The sequence below is a fragment of the Fukomys damarensis genome, unplaced genomic scaffold, assembly GCF_012274545.1.
Source record: "Fukomys damarensis isolate Sample0158 unplaced genomic scaffold, DMR_v1.0_HiC HiC_scaffold_9, whole genome shotgun sequence".
Taxonomy (NCBI): domain Eukaryota; kingdom Metazoa; phylum Chordata; class Mammalia; order Rodentia; family Bathyergidae; genus Fukomys; species Fukomys damarensis.
Window position 1 is genome coordinate 776,112 of NW_022900921.1, and position 5,480 is coordinate 781,591.

Here is a 5,480-nt window from a genome sequence, read left to right on the forward strand (position 1 = left end):
TGGGTGTGAGTGCTACCCACCCTTGGACAGGTAGCCTGGATGGAATGTAAGGGACAGAAAGGAGGCTTGCTGTTGCTGCTGCTTCCTTGCTGCTCATCACTTTAGTGCCCTCTGCCTTCCCTGCCACATCATGAACTGTTTCTCCTCTGTGACACCCCTCTGCCATGCCACCTGCCTTCAAGTGACTACAGACTGAAACCTCTACAAACTGTGAGCAACAATAAACCTCTCCTCCTTTAGCTTTGGATGTGGGGTATTTTGTCTCAGAAACAAGAAAAGTAACCAAGGGGTGTTACTAGAGGTTGAACCCCAGGACTTCACATTGAGCTACATCCCCAGTCCCTTTAGAGGTTGTTAGTATTTGCAGTGCTAGGGATCAAACTCTAGGCCTTGTGTATGCTAGGTAAGCCCTCTACCCCTGGGCTACATTCCTAGCCCTCCAATACCTTTTTAATTTTGAGATAGGCTCTTGCTAAATTGCCCAGACTGGGTTCAAATATGCGATCTTCCCGCCTCAGCCTCCCAGAGTTCTGGGATTACAGGCCTATGTGATCACAGCTGGCTAGTAATATACACTTATAATTTTCCCAGTGAACTTGTATATATTAAACAAGGTACCTCTAAGAATAACAGGAATGGTCAATAGATAAGACTCAGGATTTTACTGAGTAACTGATAAAATGAACAACCAGGTAAATCCCTTTGTAGGTCACTATTAGTCTCTAATATCTTGTTTTCAATAAAGCTGAAGGATTATCTAACCAAGTTATCATCATTAGTAAATTTAAAAAATCTGTTTAACCTAGAGCCTTGTGCATGCTAAGCATGGACTCTACTCCCAAGATACATCCACAGTCATTAAAAATTTAATTAAAAATTTTTTTTTTGGTGTGAGGGATCAAACTCAAGACCTTGAGCTTTCGAGGCAGGTGGTGGCACTACTGAGCTAACTCCCTGGCCCCAAAATTTAATTTTTGATGATACAACACTTTGTGTGTGTGTGTGTGTGTGTGTGTGGTATCGGGTATCAAATGCAGAACCTTGCACTTGCAAAGCAGGTGGCAAAATCAATGAGCTAAATCCCCGGCCCACTACATAGTTTTTTGGGGTTTTTTTCTGACAACTTCAAGTTTCAAATATATTGAGTGACGCTTATTTAACTATTTTTCTTCCTTTCCTTTATATGAACAAGGATGTATGGGACTCACATTTACAAAAACAAAAAAATAACTGGATTGAGAGCTGATTTAGACAAGAAATATTCCCCACAGTTTCATGGACAAATCAAGGGGAAGGATAGTTCATATCTCTTGTTAATAAAGGCATTTCTAATAAATTTGTACTTTTCCTTAAAAATTATTTACACAAATTCTGGGATTTAGCTCAGTGACACAGCGCCTATTTTGCAAGCACAAAATCTGAGTTCAATCTCCAGTACCACAACAAACAAAAAAATTCATAATGCGTGTTTTTGCTGTGTACTAAATTACTGCAACTACTGAAATAATAGATTTGACATATAGAACACTGCAATTGCTACATATATCCTTTTGTATGAATCAACTTCAAAGACGGTTTTATGATCAAAGTAAATTTAAGTTTTAATTTAAATTTTTATACCATTTTTATTGCAGCAAAATATACTAATTAATAAAAATATTTTCATATGTAATTTGTTAAAATAAGGATTATGGGGGTAAGTTTAGAAGAAATATATTCATAAGAAAACACAAATGAGTTAAAACTTCCTATTAAAGAAAAGGATTCTTTGTGCGTTTTTTTTGTTATGTGTGTTGTTTTGTAAGACAGGGTCTCACTATGTAGTTGAGACTCACCTGGAACTCACTATGTAGCCGAGGCTGGTCTTGAGCTCACAGTGATCCTCCTGCCTCAGCCTCCCGAGTGCGGCGATCACAGGCGTGCGCCACCACACCCAGCAAGAAAAGCATTCTTTAGGTGGTTGAAGAATGTGTATCATCAAGATATTCACATGCACACAAAAGGAAAAAGGATATTCACTAGCTACGTTTTTTAAAAATTTATTTATTTTTTGGTACTGGGGATCAAACTCGGGACAGTGCCACTAACATAAACCCCTGGCCCCTAGCTACATATTAAAATGTGATTCAGCCATTTCATTTGTTACTGTTGTTATTATTATATATTATTATTACTATTACTATTACATTTGATCTTAGCCAAAAGGCCGAGAAGCGATACTATTACTATTATTGGTTCTTTTGAGACAAAGTATAGGTAGTTCAGGCTGGCCCTGAATTCACTATGCAGCCCAAGCTAACCTCAAATTTGTGGTGATCCTACTGTTTCAGCCACCTAAGCACTGGGATTACAGGCATGCACCTCCATGCCGAACAGCAATCGTTTTATTTTTAAATGTTAATACTTACAATTCTCTGGAAGTCACATCACCAGTAACTATAGCTTTTTATGCTTTTCTCCTTTTAAAACAGTTGATTCACATTAAGCATAAGAAGTAGGCTATGTTAGTAATAATTACTTCATATATTTCACTTAAACTGAATTATGAGCCAGGCATGGTGGTGAGTGCCTGTAATCCCAGCACAATGGGAGGCAGGAGGATTGCAAGTTCAAGTCCTGCTGGAGCAATTTATCAAGACCCCATGGCGGGGGGAATTTTTATTACTATATGTATACACTACATGATGACATTTTCTGTAAGTTGAAATTTTATTTTTAAGGGTTGGGAATGTAGCTCAGTAGTAGAACATCTCTGGTTTGATACCCAGTATCAAAAACAAACAAATATCCCAGCCCTTAGGAAGCTGAGGCAGGAGGATTGCTGTAAGTTCAAGGCCAGCCTGGGCTACATAGTGTGAGTTCAAGACTAGCCTGTAACATAGCAAGACTCCATTTAAAAAAAAAAAAGTTAGAATTTTTTTCTTTGGAACAAGTGGCTTCTCCAAACTTCCTCAGGAAACTACCTCCCATCCTTCAGTTCAGATCAACAGAATATGCTGATGCTGGCACCAAAGGTTAAGCTCAAGTCTCCTTTCCACAGGGAAGGGAGGGAGCCCAAGACAGCTGGGAGGGATGAAGCAAGCCAGGAGCTATCCGTGACTTCACATCCAGACACACCAGATGGTAACCTGTGCCAACACAGGGCTTCTCCATCTCCTGAGAGCAAACTCTGAAGAAGCTTTTTTCCTTTTCACCAAAAATTAATGGCCGCCCCGGTTTGTTTGGAAGGCAGCAAGAGAATGGCCCACAGTTAATACGAGGGGGTTCACAGGATTTCAAAATTATTTAGCCTCAACGCCAGTCTCAATTCTGCATAATGCTCTGCGTGGCCTTACTCTTCAGCTTCTGCTCCCAGGCTGTGGCAGTTTTACTCACTATCATAATTTTGTGCTTTTGTTTATTTTCCCAAAGGAATCAAATCCCTATTAGATGTGCCTTGACAAGAGATCAAGTCCTCTTGCGTATCAGCATATTACAAGTTTGGAAATGTCCTAAACTGTTTAAACTTGTTTGTCCCAGTATCTCCCAAATTCGTTTCACTTTAAAATTGTGTGTGTGTGTGTGTGTGTGTGTGTGTGTGTGTGTGTGTGCGCGCGCGCGCGCGCGGGGGGGGGGGTTGGAGATGTAACTCAGGGCCTCCTGTATGCTAGCCAAGCCCTGATGGGGGTGGAGGGAACCCCAGTCCTGGAAGTTTTTAAATAACCTATGAAACTGTCCCATGGTACCCTCTGGAAAAAGCACCTATATAAACCTTAAGATCCATTTTTAAAGTCAATTATTTAAGTACAGCCTTTCAAACCTCACCCAAGAGACATCCCTTCCCCAATATTCCCATAAGGCATTACATCGCTCAACAGTGTGGGAGTGAGGGAGACGGAGAAGGTGAGGTCCTAGGCAATGAACCCAGGGCCTTTACACTGAGAAGCATCCCCAGTCCTTTTTTAATCGTGAGATAGTCTAAGTCTTTCAGTTGCCCAGGCTGGGTTTCAACTTGTGACCCGCCTGCACCTGCCAGAGCACTTTGACTATAGGCATGAACCATCAGACCAGTTCATATTATTAAATTTTTGTTTTGCATTTTCCACAACATAAAATTAACTTTTAAAATGATTAATCTCTTTCTCTATGACAGCCAACTCTTAAATCTGTCTTACCCACTGCTAAGTCCACAGTGCCGAGAATGCTCTCCGGCTAGAGGGTGTTCAAATACTTGCTGCATGAATAAAGGAAAGTAGGAAGGAGACTGAGAAAAGAAAGAAAGCTGGAAAGAAAATCAGAAAAGGGCAGAAGCTAAGAGGAATCTTAGGAAGGAGGAAGTCAAGAAGAATGATGACAGAAGCCTTGGTAATTCCATTCTTGGTGTCCTTTAAGGGGGCAATTTCAGAAGCACAGAAGAGAGCAGAAGGCAGATTACAATGGACTAATGAGTAAATGGGAAGTTCAAGTGGAAAGGGCAAAGGGAAGGAAGAACATGGAATACTATTTTGAGAGCAAGAAAACACAAAAGCAGGGACTTATCAGTATAGAGGACATTTGCTCCTGCTTTCAAACCAAGGGCAGAACTGTGAGAAAGGAGACACTGAAGATGAAAACAAAAAAAGGTGCTGGGACAAGATCCCAGATGTTACAAAAAGAAATGGGATCCTAATGTCAAGTCAGCTTTAAAAATCCCAAATGATCACAGTATAAAATCTGTTTTATGGAAATACCTACCTCCTGGAAATAAGTCATTTGCGTAATTCTTACGAAAGAAACTGGTCTACAAATCGTATCACATTGTACATACCTTTCTTAATTCTTGGAAGGCACTAAGGGTGGGTATTGGAGACAGCACCTTTTCAGGTGCTTCAGAGATGAAGTGGAGAGAAAGGAAAGTTCAAAGGGAAGAGAGGCAATGTTTGAATGATAAAGCAAATGGAACACAAAAATGTCAGATGAATCTAGGTGAAGGGTATGCAGATGTTCTCTGTCTTATTTGTGCAGTTGTTCTCTAAGTGCAAAATTACAAATGTAAGAGAAATCGTATACAAGTACAGAAAGCAGCTTCCATGATGTCACACAACTGTCAAATTCTTTGTCAACTATCACAACCACTTAAAAGTAAATTCCTCTCTGTTCAGCAGCAACAGTCTAATAGCAGCTCATAAAGGGACTGGGAAAAAACCTTTAGAGTGTTTTACTACAGAAAGAAAAATGTTCCAACTATTGTAAAAGTATTTACAAAAACAAATGTTTACAAGAAGTGGGTAATTCTCTATAACCCAGCAATCTTAATAAAAAATTAATCCAGCCGGGTGTGGTGGCGCATGCCTGTAATTCCAGCACTCGGGAGGCTGAGACAGGAGGATCTCAGTGAGTTCGAGACCAGCCTGAGCAACATAGTAAGTTCCAGGTCAGTCTCAACTACATAGTTGAGACTCTGTTTCCAAAAAAAAAAAAAAAAAAAAAAAAAAAAAAAAAAAAAAAAAAAAAAAAAAAAA